Source organism: Solanum verrucosum, unplaced genomic scaffold, assembly GCF_900185275.1.
Source record: "Solanum verrucosum unplaced genomic scaffold, falcon-dt-bn FXZP01000290.1, whole genome shotgun sequence".
In the NCBI taxonomy this organism is placed as follows: domain Eukaryota; kingdom Viridiplantae; phylum Streptophyta; class Magnoliopsida; order Solanales; family Solanaceae; genus Solanum; species Solanum verrucosum.
In genome coordinates this window covers 130181-149125 of record NW_026019929.1, presented here as the reverse complement: position 1 = coordinate 149125, position 18945 = coordinate 130181, and the positions used below count along the sequence as shown (strand labels likewise).

Here is an 18945-nt window from a genome sequence, read left to right as displayed (position 1 = left end):
ATTGTTTCAAGTTGACCCAAAACTCATCCTTAGCTTAATTTTTGTCGAACTTTCCAAATTTAATTATTTCCAAAAACGGTTTCTTCCAAATTCTAATTCTTTCTAGTTCTTTCAAATAGCGAGGTGTTAAAATATCTCCCCCTTTGGAACATTCATCCTCAAATGAGATTACTCTTAGTAGGCTAAAGGGTGTAACGTCAAATATTCACTTCAAACACCCAACAAGCAAATCTAATACATTAAGCATATCAATTAAAGAGTACTTAGAAGGGAATTAGTACCTTGGTCTAGAATTTCTCTGGGCTCAAAGAGATGTGGATATCTCTTCTTCATATTCTCCTCAGCTTCCTAAGTAGCTTCCTCAACAAATTGATTTCTCCAAAGAACTTTGATTGATACTACTTCTTTCGTCCTCAACTTGCAAACTTGGCAGTCTAGAATTTGAATAGAGATCTCCTCATAAGACAAGCTATCCTTGATACCAATATCTTAAGTTGGTATGATAAGTGAAGGATCTCCCATGCACTTCTTCAGCATGGAAATATGAAATACCGAATGGACCGCTGTTAACTCTTGGGGTAGCTCTAACTCATAAGCTACATTACCAATCCTTTTGGATATTCTATAAGGGCCAATATACCGAGGACTAAGCTTCCCGTTCTTACCAAATCTCATAACACCCTTCATGGGTGAAACTTTCAAGTATACCCAATCATGTACTTCAAAATCTAAATCCCTTCTCCTAACACTAATGTAGGATTTCTGACAGCTCTGTGCTGTTTTCAACCTCTCTTGAATGACTTTCACTTTCTCCATAGCTTGATGAACTAAGTACGGTCCTATTAACCCATCTTCACCAACCTCAAACCATCTAATTGGAGATCTGCACCTTCTACCATAAAGAGCTTCATATGGAGCCATCTGGATGCTAGAGTGGTAACTATCGTTGTAGGTGAACTCAATGAGAGGTAGATGTTCATCCTAATTTCCCTTGAAATCGATCACACATGCCCTCAACATATCTTCTAAAGTCTGAATAGTACACTCTGCATGACCATCTGTCTGAGAATGAAAAAACAGTACTCAAGTTCACCTTTGAACCCAAGCCTTTCTGAAAAGATTTCCAGAATTTGTGCAGTAAATTGGGCACCTTTATCTGAAATAATCGATACTGGAACCCCATGAAGTTTGACTACCTCTTGAAAATACTACTTGGATAATCCTCTACTGAATAGGTAGTCTTTACCGGCAAAAAGTGGGTTGATTTTGTCATTCTATCAACAATCACCCAAATGGAATCATGTTGCCTGAGAGATCGCAACAAATCTGTAATAAAGTCCATATTAATCATCTCCCACTTCCATTCCGAAATCTCTATATTATGAGCCATACCACTGGGTCTCTGGTGCTCTACGTTAACTTGTTGGCAATTCGGGCACTCAACAACTAATCCTGCAATTCCCTTCTTCATACTACTCCACCAATAAACCTCTCTCAAATCATGATACATCTTTGTGGAACCCGGATGGATAGAATATTTCAAGCTATGTGCTTCTTCCATGATCCTCTCTTGGAATTCATCCACCCTGGTACATACAACCTACCTTGATACCTCAATACACTATCTCCCCCTTGTTCAAAAGCCATTACTTTTTGCTTATGAACATTTGCCTTCAATTCAACAAAAATAGTATATTGTTCTTGCTTTACTTTCACTTCTGACACAAATGATGATTGTGCCCCATTCATCACCACTACCCCTCATTCTGTGGAACCCATTAGGCGAACTCCCAATCATTCAATTCTGTGCACATCTTTCGCTAATTCTTTCTTGTCTTCCTCAACATGGGCAGTACTAACCATAGACAACCTACTCAAGGCATCAGCAACAAAATTAGCCTTACCTAGGTGATATAAAATATTCATGTCATAATCCTTGAGTAACTCTAACCACCTCCTCTATGTGAGATTAAACTCTTTCTGGCTAAACACATACTGGAGAATCTCATGATCGGTGAACACATCTACATGAACACCATAAAGATAATGACGCCATATTTTCAAAGCAAAAACTACGGCAGCCAGCTCTGGATCATGGGTTGGGTAATTCCTCCCGTGAACCTTCAACTGTCTGGAGGTACAAGCTATAACTTTGCCATTTTGCATTAAGACACAACCCAAACCAACTCTGAATGCATCACAATATACAACAAAACCTTGCGTACATTCTTGTAAGGTCAACATTAGGGAATTAGTCAACCTCTTTTTCAATTCCTGAAAGCTTTTCTCACAAGCTTCAGACTATCGAAACTTCATTATTTTCTGAGTCAACTTGGTCAAAGGGGATGAAATAGATGAGATTCCCTCTACGAACCTTCTATAATATCCGGTTAACCCTAAGAAACTCCTAATATCAGTTGGAGATATGAGTCTAGGCCAATTCTGCACTGCCTCAATTTTCTGAGTCTCAACTCTAATCCCATCACCGGAAATAATGTGGACTAAGAATGCCATAGACTGTAACGACCGATTCCCATCGTTAAAGAAAAGTCAACGGGGAAACACTTTGGGCCGAAATATTTTTTAGTAGTAACTTAGGATTTCCCAACCTAATCTAGATTTGAACGAAATCAGAGTCAGTAAGGTCTAGGGAAATATGGTAACAATTGGATAATCTAATTATGATTTAGATCACATGAGTAGATAACTAAGACGTTAAGGAACCCGTATGACTTTACGAAACTGAATTTGGTTGAGTAGAACTCCCAAAACTGATCTTAGCGTGAACGGGTAGTTTTTGAGTGTCGTTGGTTGAAGGTCTGTTGTGAAATGGGGGGTATTGAAATTATTAAATTTGCTCACTATTATGTACAAACCTCTATGGAGGGAATTTGTGCCGCCAGGGCAGGGCGCTGTAGTGGGGTGAATACCACTGTGGTGGGACAGAAACGACTTAAGTAAAAAATAAACCCCAAAAATGTTTTATTCTGCACTTTTTGACTTTCAGAGCTAGGAGACGACCCCCGACACATTCTTGACCGTTTTTCACCATTATTGAGGCCAAAAGTAACGTTTTAACTCCCATAATCCATTTTTCGATCCGTAGAACAAAATCTAATGGGTAATTATCGATGGAGGAGGGTTTTGATCTGGAAATTATGGTGGGAAAAAGCCCTAATCTGGGTATGGGGATCAAATGTTTGACCTAGGATTGATATTATTGATATAATCCGGGTAATTATTTATTGTTTTTTGATTTCCGTGTTATTATGATTGTTTGTAGACCAAGAACAAGTGGAACGAATTCGGAAAAGGAAGAACCAAGTTTCACAAGGGTTTCAAGCTTGTTTCGAGGTAGGTGATGGTTGTGATTTCATGTTGTGTGATGTATGTTTGTTTTTGCTTCATTACAATACATGTATGTATGTGAATGTTGCATTATTGATCGCACTAATTGTAAATGAGGATAGATGAATAATGAATGCCATGAATCATGACTTGATTGTATGATTTGCGAGTATACTTGTGATTTTGATTGTGGCTTGTTGAATGGATCGGGTGTTGCGTTCCGACACACTAACTTCGATTAGTTGCCACGTTTTGGCATAAATATGGGATCAGTTGCTACATTCTGGCATAAATATTGGATCGGGTACCACGAACCGGTACACTAATAGTTTGGGTTGGGGTTCCATGAGAGGAGCATTGATTTGATATAATTGTATATATTGAGAAATGTGAAATTGTACGTTATTCGTGAATGATGTGGATATTGTATATGTTCAGTGCATGCATGTTATTATTGTGTCGTAATGGCTTATGTATGTTTCACTTAGGAGGATAGCCGCGTGATCCTACCAGTACACTGTGGTTGTGTACTGATACTGCACTTACTCTTTCTTTGTTGAGTATAAGGCATCTTCAAGCGGCTATTGACATACCCCATTTAGAAGATCAGTGATCGTTTCGAATTCAAGGGTGAGCCAGTTCTTTTGAGCTGCCATGAGTTCTCTTTTTATTTATGTCCACATTTTCGGACTTAGACTAGTTCTTTAGATTTCTTATATTTAGTCTGGGGTTGTACCCCTTTTTGTTTAGATTTATGGTTGAACCTTAGATCTTTTGGTTGTTAGACTTTTGTTTGGAGTTTATGGGAACTCCCTATTTGTTTTCCTTAGCATTTAAACCTGCTTCAGTATCTTTAAATTCCTTAGTTTTTCGTAAGTTGCTTAGCTTGGGTTGTAGTAGTGGTTCTCCCACTGGAGGGTTTGTGTGGGTGCCAATCACGATGGTGTGGGTCGTGACAAAGTTGGTATCAGAGCCTAGGTTCGTTGATCTCGATGTACCCAAATGAGTCTAGTAGAGTCTTGCGGAACGGTACAGAGACGTCTTTATTTTTCTTTGAGAGGCTATAAGACTTTAGAAAATCTCTCTATTTTCTCTTGTCTCTTTTCGTGCTATAACTTGATTCCAATTGGTATCTGGCGATTCAAATTTGTATTAATCTCCTTCACTCCTCTGTCCGCAGATGGTTAACACTAGGTTCAAGGACGTCAGGACTGTAGCTCCTGTCAATGCTTCGACTGAGGAATATGCAGCGAGAGGTCGCAGTCGAGGTAGGGGTAGAGGCTGAGGAATGGTGGTACCTACTACGGATGAAGCACCGATTGAAGATGCTCCCATGAATGAGCTCTTCCTTCGCATCATGAAGAGGATAGGAGAATATCGAGGTTGAGAATATAGGACAGAAAGAAGAGGTGCAGGCTGAGACTACATGTATTCCTCCCATAGATCCAATGGTAGCTCAACAGATTATGTCGTTCTTGAAAGGATTGGTTGGTCCTGGAGTGCTTCCCTTTGTTTAAGTAATTCAAGCTCCCGCCAATCCCTCTATTGCTATCACTGTCCCTAAGGTGGGTGGATATAGGTATTCTTCCGTGCTTTGTTGGGTCCTGTTATGACTGGTAATGAGCATGAGATGTTGACTAAGTTCTTGAAATTGAAACCGCCTGTGTTCCATGGTTTCGAGAGCGAGGTTGCATATGAGTTCATCCTAGATTGCTATGAGAGGCTTTATAAGTTGGGAATTGTCCATCAGCATGGGGTTGAGTTTGTGACTTTTCAGCTTTAAGGTGAGGCTAAGTAGTTGTGGATAGCCTATGTGGAGTGCAGATCTTCAGTTTTACCCCCACTTACTTGGACCCAATTTCATGCTTTATTTTTAGAGAAATATGTGCCTCGGACTTTGAGGGATCGTAAGAAGGACGAGTTCATGGCTTTGGAGCAAGGTGGTATGTCTGTGGCTGCTTATGAGGCCAAGTTCCATGCTTTGTCCAGATATGCTACCCAATTGGTGACTACTGAGGAAGAAACAATCTGTTTATTTATTAAGGGACTAAATTCAGAGTTGCAAGTATTGTATGTTCATATGACCTCTGCAGGAAAAAGTTTCAATGAGGTAATAAACTTTGTGAAGAATGTGGAGGGGGTGAGGTGAGACGGTCAGGCCAAGGCATTGGCTAAGAAAGGCAAAAATTCAAGCAACTTTTAGGGATCTTACTCCAGAGGTTCAGGGAGGCCAACACTTGCAGCCTGGCCAATTCAGTCCGCTATACCCGCTTCTACAGGTAATTACTTCGGAACTCCACCTCAGAATTTGATTCAAGATAGCCAAGGAGCCGCACTTTCAGTGGGCAACAAACCATCTTTTGATCGTACATGTTACAACTGTGGAGAACCTGGGCATATGAGGAGAGATTGTCCCCAGCGGTGCATGTTGGATTTCGTGCAGCAACAATCTAGAGTAATGGTACCCGCGAGAAATGGTAATAATGGTCGAGGGCGTGCACAAAGTTGGCGAGGAGGAAATCAGCGAGGCTGTGGAGGTAGGGGAAATGGTAACACAGGCAGAGGTGCAGTGCAGCCAGGCATGAAAGTTGCCAATCACGATTATAGGGCTCAGTGTTATGCCTTTTCGAGCAAGACCGAGGCAGAGGAGTCTGATGCAGTGATCATATGTACTATTCATTTCAGTGATCGGATGGCTAATGTGTTATTTGATCAAGGTTCTACTTATCCTTATGTATCCGTGCGATTTGCCTCAGAATTTGCTATGATTTGTGATATACTTGATGCCCCCATCCATGTTTCTACCCCAGTTGGAAAGTCTGTCATAGTCACCCATGTCTATCGTGCTTGTCCTACTTTTTTTATGGGTTTTCAGACTTGGGATGATTTGGTTATTTTGGATATGACTAACTTTGATATATTCTTATGCATGAATTGGTTGTCCCCCTGATATACTGTGAGTTTACGGTAATTCAAATACATTTCACTTTAAGAGTTGTGTGTGTCTAAGGCCATTTTGTATTGGTATTTATGTGGTTTTATCATATTTGCAGGATATAAGTTCGGACGTGGAAGTTGAGAGACATAACTAAAAAATGTGCAGAAAAGGGCATCTACGGACGTGACGTACGGACTGTAAGACTAGTCACACCCCATAGATGGTAGATGTAGATGGGCAGGCAAAGCTAAAGGTAAATCAGGGAATTCTTGACCAAGTGTGGAACCACGGTTGCAAACGACGGACCGTAGGTCGACCTACGGGCCGTTCTACAAGTCCGTCAAATGATTCAGAGAGGGGTTCCAGTACCTGATTTTGAAGATTCTAAGTATGGAGCTACGGAGTAGGATCCATAGACTGTGGATTGAACCACGGTCCGTACTGTTAATTAGTCGATTGCGTCAGAGATGAAGATTTTTGAAGTTGGAAAATTTGCCTAAGTCCTAAACCAAGGAAGGGACCTACGGACCATAGGTCAGTCCATAGTTCGTAGGTCAGTGTCGTAGATCGAAATTGCGTCCTGAAACATTATTTCCTTATTATGTTTCCATTTTAGTTGGGACTTATTTTTTTATATATAGGGCATGTAAACCTCATTTTTGCGGGGTTAGACTTTATTACTTTTATTCTAGTTTTTGGCTTTGGAGATTAACTTGCAATTTTAGCAAGTCTTGATTTCCTAAGTTCGTTTTGAAGATTGTGACTTTGAAATTCAAGTTGAGATTCTAGGTTTAATTTTCTCAATACGTAAGTTCATGATTTCTTCATCTTAAAATATGAATTGTGTTCTTGCTACTATGGGTAACTAAATCCACAACTAGGGTTGTGGGAACCGTGAGCGATTAACCAAGTATGAATAGTAACTAAGTAATTCTTGAATAGTGTTATTGCATGCATTGATAATTCTTTCGTTTAGAAGTCTTTTTAGTGGTTGCAAACGTTAGACCTCGCCTTATTACTACTTGCCGGACCAAAGAGGTATTTAATAAGAAAAGAATTATCAACATAGATTTAGTGTGATACTATCTAATAGTCTAATGTCGATTGGTGTGAGGGTGAAAACTAAGCCATACATCGATGAGATGTCTAATATGAGGTAAAGGTAAGGGTTAGTAAATTATACACAGGTATTTGGACCAAGGTGCCGAGTGAAATTCTCTTGTTGCCGGACCAAGGAATTAGAGATACCTAACTTATCACTTTGCATGTAATACACAAGGAAATGATTACTATTACTAGAATTACCGTGTTATGAGGCTATGGGGAACACGTATGCCCTAGTTTCTCTCTCATCTTGATAACAACAAAAAATTAAATCTTGCTTACTAATTGTTCACGTAACTTTCAGAATTTGTTTCATAAATCCCCCCCCCCCTCCATGTTAATTTCTTGTTTCGGAAATCCGTTGACTAAACGAATATAATTGTAAGCTGAACTTAAGACTAGACCATATTCCTCGTGGGATCGACCCCAACATACAAGTTGGGTTCTTTACTTGATAACGATCGCTTACGCTTCTTTAGGGAAGTGTAATTTGAGCGTATCAAATTTTGGCACCGCTGTCGAGGAATAATGCTTTTAGATTAAGTTTAACTACATTATTGAACTTTAGTCAAATATTTCCTAATTTTTCTTTTTCTTTTGTTTTTGTTTCTCTCAGGTTCCTACTCTAGTGTATGCCAAGTACACGGAGCCAAGGTGAACCACTTACTCCCTACGATCCAGAATTGAATAGAACTTTGCGAAGAATGAATAACCAAGGAGTCCCAGTCAATCCTATCTGAGGAAATTTAGGTGATGGAGCTGAGTTGCAGCCTTCGAGGGTTGGTGATGAAAATAATCAGGTTCAAGGTGAAAATCTACTGGGAGATGCATTGAGGGTACATGATCCACCAGGACCAAAACTGCGTGATAACTATAGGGTCGACTTTAATGCTGCTGAATCTGAAAGACCTCTTGTTCTACCTCCTCTACCTCTGGGGCATATATGTGTGGTGACCAACAATTTGATGCAGATCCTTACAGCGAGGGGTTTGTTTGCTGGTTTGGCATCAGAGGATCCACATGCTCACGTAGCCAAGTTGAGGAGTGTTTGCAAAAGTTGTGTGGGTCGACCGGACTTGGACATGGATTTCATTGGATTGCGAGTATTCCCTCTATCATTGACCGGCGATGCTGCTGTGTGGTTTACTGAACTTCCTTATAACTCAATCTACACATGGGAGCAATTAACTGAAGTGTTCTTGGCAAGATACTTTCCCGTGTCAAAGAAGCTGAACCACAAAGATAAATTCAACATCGTAACACTACCTGGAGAGTCTGTGAGTTGTTCTTGGGATAGGTTCACTACTTTCATAAGATGTGTTCCGAATCACGACATTGATGATGAATCGCTGAAGGAATACTTCTACCGAGGTCAGGATGACAATAGTAAGACGGTGCTTGATACTATCACTGGAGGTTCATATGGTGAGTGCACTTTTGAGCAGATTGCGAAGAAACTGGAGAAGATTTCCCAAAACAATAAAGCGTGGAGCACTAGAAAGTCAGATATTGGGAGAAACACGTTTGCAGTCCAAGCTACAACTAACCAATCTGCCGATGATATTCTTGAGGAGATGGCTCAGATGAGGACTGAACTGGGGTCGGTGTTGAAGCATGTAACTAGAGATACTAAAAGGTAAATGTTGTAAATTATTTGACTAGAAATTCACCACCGGTTGAGGAATGTTACTAAGAAGAGGATACTTATGCGGTGAATGATTAGACGGGGGGTTTCCGAGCCAACGCCCAAGGTTCCAATACAAATAATTGGCGCCAAGGTCAAGGAAACCAAGGTCGAACTATGACAACTACAACCGAGAGGGTCATTATGTCTGGGATGGGAACTACAATTGCGATAACAACTACAACCGGAACAACTATGACAACAGAAATAATCTGGTTGGGCCTTATGTCCCTCCTCAAAATTGGGAATCTGATAATAGGGAAGTTAGAGGTAATACGTCATGTATTGAAGATATGATGCAGAAGATGATGAAGAGGTTAGATGCGACTGGTGAGAATGTGAAGGAGATGTGAAATGACTTGTCTGGTATTGGTCAAAAGGTTGATGCCCATGCAGTGTCGATCAAGCATCTTGAGCTACAAATGACTCAGTTGTCTACTACAATAAACCCACTTCAACCTAGCACACTTCCTAGCAACACCATTCAAAATCCAAAGAATGATGGGCATTGTATGGCAGCCACTACTCGAGGGGGTAAGCAAACCATTGATCCACCTATACAGTCTGGGGTTGAAGTTGAGGCTAGTAAAAATGATGATGTGATTGAGGTAAATGGAGAGTCCAAGAATGCGACAGAGAAGGAAACAGAGATAACTCAGAAAGTTGTTTCTATGCCCACACCTCCACCTTCTTTCCCACAGAGATTAGTAAAGAAGACTGAAGAAGGAAAATACCACATTTTTATTAATATGTTGAAGCAACTTTCCACAATGTGCCGTTGATAGAAGCTTTGGAGCAAATGCCTGGGTATGCGAAGTTTGTGAAGGACTTGGTGACTAAAAAATGGGCTGTGAGTTTTGAGGATGATGATAAGTTGCAACATTGTAGTGCAATTGCTACAAGGTCCCTTTGTGCAGAAGAAGGAGGATCCTGGGGCCTTCACTATTCCTTGTACCATTGGGTTGCTACATTTTGCAAAGGCATTGTGCGATTTGGGTGCTAGTATTAATCTGATGCCATAGGTTATTTACAAGAAGTTGGGTTTAGGGGATCTAGAACCGACTGTGATGCGACTACTTTTGGCCGATAGAACTGTGAAGAAGCCCATTGGTGTGCTCCAAGATGTACTAGTGAAAGTGGAGTCTTTTATCTTTCCGATGGATTTTGTGTGATGCTTAATTGTGATGTTGACTTTGAGGTTCCCATTATCCTTGGGAGACCATTCCTAGCCACTGGGCACACCTTGGTTGATATGGAGAAATGACAGATAAAGTTTCGATTGAACAATAAAGACGCAACTTTCAATATCTCTAGGTCCATGAAGCAGAGTAGTGAGTTCAAATCAGTATCTATGGTGACACATATTGTAGAGAGTGGTTCTAAGGTGCCTATTGAAGAGAGGTTGGGTGTTGATTCACTAGCAGCGGTACTGATGAACTTTGAGGGTGATGGTATTGAAGACTATGATGAATTGGTTGCCGCACTTGATAGGTTTGAATTTCGTTCAAAACCAAAGAGATTGGAGTTAGACATGAAGAATCACGACTCTCCACTTGCTAGACCGTCTATTGAAGAGGCTCGAAAATTGGAATGTAAGGCTCTACCATCACATTTGAGTATGTATTCTTGGGGAAAAATGGTACTTTACCGGTCATCATTGCAGCAAATTTGAATGTGGCACAAGTTGTGGCATTGGTTTCTGTGTTGAAGAGGTTCAAGCGAGCTATTGGGTAGACTATTGCGGACATTATTGGGATTCCTCCTGGTATTTGTTCTCATAAAATTCAACTCATGCCGGATCACAAGCCTAGTATTAAGCACCAGAGAAGACTTAATCTGCCTATGCAAGAGGTAGTTAAGAAGGAAATCATCAAGTGGTTGGATGCTGGAGTTATTTATCCCATTGCAGATAGTAGTTGGGTGTGTCCTATTCAGTGTGTGCCCAAGAAAGGTGGGATTACTGTGGTACGTAATGAGAGAAACGAGATTGTTTCGATGCGGCCCATGACTGGATTGAGAGTCTGCATGGACTACCAAAAATTGAATGCTTGGACTGATAAGGACCACTTTCCTATGCCATTTATGGATCAGATGTTGGACAGACTTGCGAGTAAGGGTTAGTGTTGTTTCCTTGATGGTTATTCGGGCTACAATCATATTTCTAAAGCTCCGAAAGACCAAGAGAAGACCACATTCACTTGCCCTTATAGGACTTTCACATTCAAACGGATGCCATTTGGATTGTGTAATGCTCTAGTGACCTTCCAACGTTGTATGATGTCGATATTATCTGATATGGTGGAGGACACTATTGAGGTATTTATGGATGATTTCTCTGTGGTAGGTGACTCTTTTGATCGTTGTCTGGACCATTTGGCCAAGGTGCTTAAACGGTGTGAAGAGTGCAATCTTGTGCTCAATTGGGAGAAGTGCCACTTCATGGTGAAAAAAGGGATAGTTCTGGGTCATTGAATCTCTGAGAAGGGTATTGAGGTTGATAGAGTGAAAGTTGAGCTAATAGAAAAGCTTTCACCACCTGTCTCTGTTAAAGGTGTTAGAAGTTTTCTTGGGCATGATGGTTTCTATAGGAGGTTCATCAAGGATTTCTTCGAAATTGCACATACATTGTGCAAATTGCTCGAAAAGGAGTATAAGTTTGATTTTGATGATGCTTGTCTAAGAGAATTTTGGAGAGTTGAAGGAGAAGTTAGTTACTGCACCTATTATTATTTCACCAGATTTGGGACAACCGTTTGAGGTAATGTGTTATGCGAGTGGAGTGGCGCTTGGTGTGGTATTGGGATAGAGGCGAGAGAAGATTCTTCATCCTATTTACTATGCTAGCAAAGCTCTAAATGTGGCTCAAAAGAACTATATAGTGACTGAACATGAGCTTATTGCAATGATTTTCGCATTCGAGAAATTTTGATCCTACTTGCTTGGTACTAAGGTCATTGTGCATACTGACCATTCTGCATTGAGGTATTTGATGGCTAAGAAGGATGCAAAACCGAGGCTGATTAGATGGGCGTTGTTGCTGCAAGAGTTCGACTTTGTGGTGAAAGATAGAAAAGGGACAAAAAATCAGGTTGCCGATCACTTGTCTAGATTGGAGGAAGAAGCTATGCTCAAGCTTGGTGAAAGGGCTGAAATTAATGATCCTTTTCCAAATGAACATGTATTGGTTGCTTCTCATGATCTGATTCCTTGGTTCGCTGACTTTGCTAACTACTTGGCAAGTGATTTGGTGCCATTAGATTTGTCTTTTCACCAATGGAGAAAGTTTATGCATGATATGAAGAAGTTATTTTGGGATGAGCCTTATTGGTATCGTAGTTGTGCTGATGGGATTATTTGTCGCTGTGTGCCCGAGGTCGAGATGTTGAGTATACTAGAGGTGTGCCATGCATCACCTGTTGGTGGGCATCATAGTGGTATTCAGGCTGTGCATAAAATTTTGCAGTGTGGGTATTACTGGCCTATCATCCACCAAGATGCTCATGATTTCGCCAAGGCTTGTGACTGTTGCCAAAGAGAAGGAGGAATTTCAAAGAGGCAAGAGCTTCCTATGAATCCTATATTGGTGATAGAGTTGTTTGATTTATGGAGCATTGATTTTATGGGTCCATTTGTGAGTTCACACGGGATGAAGTATATTCTTGTTGTGGTTGATTATGTGTCAAAGTGGGTGGAAACAGTTGCGCTTCCCAACAATGAAGGTAGAAGTGTCACCGCATTCTTGAAAAAGAATATCTTCTCCAGATTTGGTACACCTAGGGCGATTATCAGCGATGGAGGTTCCCACTTTTGTAATAAGTTGTTCAAGGCGTTACTTGATAAATATGGCGTCCGCCACAATGTAGCCACTCCTTACCATCCGCAGTCTAGTGGGCAAGTTGAAGTGTCCAATAGAGATATCAGGCAGATTTTGGCAAATATGGTGAATGATAATATAATGGATTGGTCAAAGAAGCTTGATGATGCTCTATGGGCCTATCACACCGCGTTTAAGGCTCCTATAGGTATGTCCCCCTACCAACTTGTATATGGGAAGTTTTGCCATTTGCCGGTAGAGTTAGAGCATAAGGCGATGTGGGCACTAAAGAAGCTAAATTTGGATTGGGGCGCCGCATCAAATCAGAGAATGAGTGACTTGAATGTGCTTGATGAGTTTCGCCTAAAAGCTTATGAAAGTTCAGCCTTGTACAAGGAGAAGATGAAGAAGTATCATGATCAAAGGATTGAAAATAATTTTTTTTTTATGGGTGATCTTGTGCTTCTATTCAACTCTAGGTTGCGCTTGTTTTCGGGCAAGCTCAAGTCCAAGTGGACCGGGTCATTCTTAGTCATGCAAGTGCTCCCACATGGAGCGGTGGAGCTTGAGTGCAGTGAGGGAACAAGGTTTAAGGTAAATGGGCAAATGATCAAGATCTATATGGGAAACGCGGAAAGTGTGCAAGAAGTTGTTGAGGCCTACTATCTTGATGAAGTCTGAGTAATCAAGAGGCCTGCATCGTGCCGCGATGTTAAATCAAGCGCTGCTTGAGAGGTAACCCAAGATAGCCAACCATAGGTTCTTCTTTTCAGTTTAGTAGTTTTCTTTGTTTATTTGCTTTATTGTATTCCTTTAGATAGGTGCTTTATTTTTGTTTTAGTGTTGGCTAGATATAGCATAGGGTCCATGTTTAAAAGGTGTCTAGAAAATGTAAAAAGAAAGGCCTAATGGTTGCTACATGTGCAGGGGTGAAAAGCAAATTTCTGTAGAAAATGTCTGTCGCAGAGATATATGGACCCCATCGACGATCCGTGGTTCATTCCACAGACCGTGAATGGTGTCTGTAGATCCCAGGTAAGACTTCTAAATTTTCTATGTGTAAAAGTGACCTACGGACCCCATCTACGGACTGTAGGTTGATCGACAGACTGTAGATGGGGTCTCGTGGATCCAAACCCTAGTTCTGCCTGACCCGACCCGAACCTCTTTTAAAATAAAAACCCCCTTTTTCAAATCATTCCCCACTTCCCATATTTTCCTCCTAACCGTTTCTAAACCCATCAAAATCCTAAAATCCCTCCATATTACCACCATTCCCCCATTAATCACTCCGCATTCATCCTCCCATATTCCCAATTACTCTCCTCTCTCCCAAATCCCTTCATTCCCAATTTCCCAGAGGTTCCGACATTCGGGTTTGATGCGAAAGGCGAGTTAGGAGTTTTTGGAAGTCAAGAGTCATCCCACAATCACCCATTTCCTTTGCTTGTAGGGTAATCGACTTTCCCTTCACTTTGAATTCCAGTTCATTGTTGTTATAGAAAGTCAGGAAGTGGATCTTGACCTTGGATATTTGTTGTATGAAATTGCATGCTAAACTAAAATTAGAAACACCCTTGGGACGATAGATTGTGATTGTGTTGTCTTTGTAATGTGTAAAAATAGTGTAATAAGAGTCTAAATGCAAGTTTCGACTTAGGGTTCCTAGCCTCGTATGCAATACCTGTTGAAAATTAAGCAATTAGAACCCTTGAGATGACAAACTAGCATAAAACTATGTTGAAATGCATGATTAGGCTGAGGTCCATGGTTTAAATTGATAAAATTTGGTCTCGAAGAGAAGAGTGTCTGATACCTGACTCAGACTGGATCCACGAGACCCCGTCTACGGACCGTAGATCAGGTCTGTGTCACAAAGCAATTTCACTAAGTGTGGAACCACGGAGGTGGACTACAGTCCGTAGGTCAATCTACGGACCGTTCTGCAGATTCGTGGTTCCCATTAGAGCCCAACTCTTTGGGACTTCTGACCTACGGATGGGATCCACGGACTGTAGTTCAACCTACGGATCGTAGAAACCCACTGTAGGTGGCCACTGAAGCCACTGTCTGTAATTTTTTTTTTTGTTCATTATTTGTTCTAAATTTTTTTTGAGTGTGTCTTTAGTTCATATTGGTACTAATTCTTCTATTACATGTACAATAGCCCTGAAGAAAGCTATAGCCGTCAAAGGTAGATAAAATCAACGACTCTTACTCGTCGACTAATCGACGAAGATATTAATGCTGTGAAAGACCCCGAATATGTCCCCCTATTGGAAGGACATCACCCACAACACCCTGGGCTACTCGGAATCAAGCGAAGAAGGTGGTCCCTGACGTAGTCACTGCCTCCTAGTCTGATGAGGAGGATACACTGATCGGGTCACTGGCTGGGTCTGCTTCCGGTTCTGAGTCCACGTCTGCTGCAGGGTCTGGTTCTGGGTCTGACACAGGCTTGAGTTCACATTGCCAGGCTGCCTCGTCTAATAAGGCTACTAGTTTGGGGGAGGTTCAAGTGCCACAAAATAACGACCATGCTCCGATTGCTGAGGAGCCCAATAGATGGTGCATGGAGTGCCAACGACAAATCTACATGGATGCCAAGATGTTGAATGAAAAATAGAAGATGGCTCGGCTAATCACAGAGGAGCGTAGAGTTCTCACGGGGAGCCTACACACTATACCCGACATTCACCGGGTCTTTCAACATCATAAGTGTGAGTGGATGGGCAAGGAATTAGAAACATATAGCGAGGAGATTGTGAGGGAGTTCTATGCTTCCTACTCAGCCACTCTTCGAGGCACTATTCACAGAAATGCTAATCCCACAGCCTGGACACCACTCAAAGTTACACTAGTGCGCAGGTTTCTCTAGACATCTCTAAGAACACCATCCGTCGGTTCCTCTACGACCCTAGCCTTGGCCACACTTGGGCACTCAACACGGCCGAATTTGACTATAGATGGGACATCGTGTGGGGTGGGGAGTTCCAGTGAAGTACCGAGAAAAGGGAGACTGTATTACACTAGCTGGCTCATTATATTGCTACTGACGGAGAGCGAGCCGAGTGGGTCACCACTCCAGGCTTAAGCATCAAGAAGGCCACTCTCACATTTGTGGCTAAGTTTTTCTGGCTGTTGGTACAAAATCGGGTTTCTCCCACGAAGGCTGATAATGCATTCACTTGGGACCGCACGGTTATGGTAGCAACATTGGTTGCGGGGTTCGAGATTGATTTTACCTTCATGATCATTGCGGAGATTCATGAGAGGGCTTTCAAGGCCTCCACCAGTTACCCTTTTCTTTGCCTTATCTTTCAGTTATGCAGGGACTCTGGAGTGTCGATCTGGCATTGTGACAAGTTTATTCGGGCAACGGGGACCCTGGATATAGGCCTGATTCGGGATGAGGCGAATGTGGCGGGACCACATCGAGAGTCGCAGGTTGATGTACCTCATTTGGGAGCAGATTTAGTAGATGATGTGAAGCAGATGTAGGGTGATGACCTTGCCCCTCCATCCCACACTAATGATGCCCCGACCTCCCCATCTCAGGCAGCTAGTTGGTCCCATAGCTCGTCCAGAGCTACCCTATCTTCAGGAGCTGCTGTTGTGCCCTTGGCTCGAGTACAAAAATTGGAAGCTCAGATGACCACACTGCTTCATCATGTGAAGCCATGGATGTAGAAGTCTATTGTAGAGTCCAAGGCTAGGATGGAGCATATGATGGAGACCATGATGGACCAGAACGTCTAGGCCACTCATAAGCACCTGGATGCCTTCGAGTTGAGAGTCCTCGAGTGACCAGCCCCTGCTACAGATCTGTTCTCTTTCCGGTCCTAGTTAGACAGTCTCCGAGACAACCTTGATACCATCCTTGCCCCACCCACAAATTAAGCCAGAGTTTGCACCTAATGTATTACCTAATGATACAATGCTTGGTGCTTTATTCAACGAGGTCATAGCACATCCCAAGCCCACCCATGCTCGTGGGAAGAGGCCCCGCTCCAGTTGCATTTCTGACACTACTGAGGAGGCTCGGGAAAAAAAGCGGGAGCACCAATAGAATGAACAGGCTAGGAAAGCTTCCATAGTAGATGACGAGTTGCGCCAGCAGAGGGCTCGTGAGAGTGTTATTGGAGCCTCGTGTGCTAGGCCCACTACTTAGGCTGCAGACGCTGTGACAGATGATGTGAGCACCACTGAAGGTGCAGTTAGAGTGATTGATAGCACTACTGAGGGTGCTGTGACTAATGATATGGGCACTACTGAGAGTGACCCAAGTGTTGTTTCAGCGGGCTCCGAGAAATCGGACCCACCCTCTTGTTGATAAGTCTTCGGCGTTATGCGCCACAAGTTTGCTTTACCCAATCCTTTAATCTTTACTTTTTGTGAATTGGGGACAATTGTACTCTATTTTGTTGGGGGTGGGGTAAATGGATTGTGAGTGATAGAGTGAAGTTTGAGTAACCCAACTCATAATTCTCTTTTGGGGTTTTCTTGCCTATGTTCTTTTTCCCCAAGAGACTATTTTAATTTCTGTTGATGTGTTAGTAGTGTATGTGTTGAAGCATGAGAAAGAATGAAGCATGATGGCATAATAATGAGTGAAAAGAAAATGATACCCGTCCAAAATTTATGATATGTGCTAAAATCTGTAGGCTAGAATGAGTTGAATGTGTTGGCTCTTTGTATGACATGATAAAGAACCAACTGGATCTCATGACTTAAGCTAAAAACTTGAACTGGGTAATATGATAATCTGATAATGAAACTATGTGCCAAGAGTGTGTGAGAATGGTTGATTGTTCAGAAAGTTTTGTGCTAATCTAGAACTTGCCCCATTGGTCCTGCTAGCATAATCCAGGCTAGAAGTTAGGAAGTGTTCATAGGGCATTGTTCAAATTAGTCCACTTAAGCCTAAAATGATCTAACCAAATGGTAGCATTATTCCCCTTTGATCAAAATATTTTGGCCTAAAATTGACCAATTCTTTTGATTCACCTAACTCACCTTCCCTTAAAAACATTGTCTTGGCCCCGGTCCCTCCTTGGATATGTGCACCTCGACTTAGGCCAAAAGCCTAAGTTGAGGGTGGCTAAGCCCAAAATTTACCTTGATCTTGGCCCTGGTCCGACATCAGACATTGTACACCTCAACTAATGCAAAATGCATAAGTTGAGGGTTGCTATGAAAAAAGGAAACCAAATGAAAAAAGGGTATGAAAAGAGTTTAGTGTTGAAAAGAGAAAAAATATGAAAGAGGATGTGACTTTGTGCAAAAGAAAAGTGTTAGAAAGAAATAAAATAAAAATAAAGTTAAAGAAAAAGAAGAAAGTGAAAAATAGGAGTTAAAAAAATAATCAAAAGTCACATCCATGTTGCAAAAAAATAAGGGAAAGAGCTTAAAATGGAAGGATGCCAAAAATAAGTCAAGGAAGAGGAAAAAAGCCAATGTAATGTCAATGAGGGTATAAAGTCACTAAAATGTATCCAAATGTACCACACCTGACCTCGGGCCTACGTTACAAGCTAAGAAAAGTCCTATAGTGATCCTAGCAACTAGTTTGGAGTGTCTAAGTAGTGAAAATAAGGGCAAACCTATGGTATTGAGCACTAACTGTACTTGAAATTACTTCTGAGCGTGAGTGTTGAATGAATCCTTGTACTCAAAATCATATTCATTGTGTGAAAAAGTGATTTCGTTTGAAGTAAGGGCACTAGTTACATTGTCGAAAATTTGGTACCTTGGTGAGAGCAAAACAATGTATGTTGTGTGTTGATTGGTCGATCTGTGTCATATTTTGATTCGCATGAGTTAGCTTGTTGAGTCTAAGAGAAAAGATTTGCACTCAAAAAGAGAGTCGGGATAGAGAGTCATGTGATTGCTTGGGCTTAAATGCTTGCTTCTATACAAGTGTCGTTTAGAGTTTTTGTGCGTCACTTGAGGACAAACAATGAATTTAATTTGAGGGTGTTGATATATTGTGAGTTTACGATATTTATAATACATTTCACTTAAGAGTTGTGTGTGTCTAGGACCATTTTGTATTGG

General features: G+C 41.5%; 1 pseudogene; it reads left to right on the top strand.

Moving 5' to 3' along the window:
* The first annotated feature begins 5806 nt into the window (after window positions 1-5806).
* LOC125827857 (uncharacterized) lies at window positions 5807-16389 on the top strand (annotated as a pseudogene).
* The last annotated feature ends 2556 nt before the right edge of the window (window positions 16390-18945 follow it).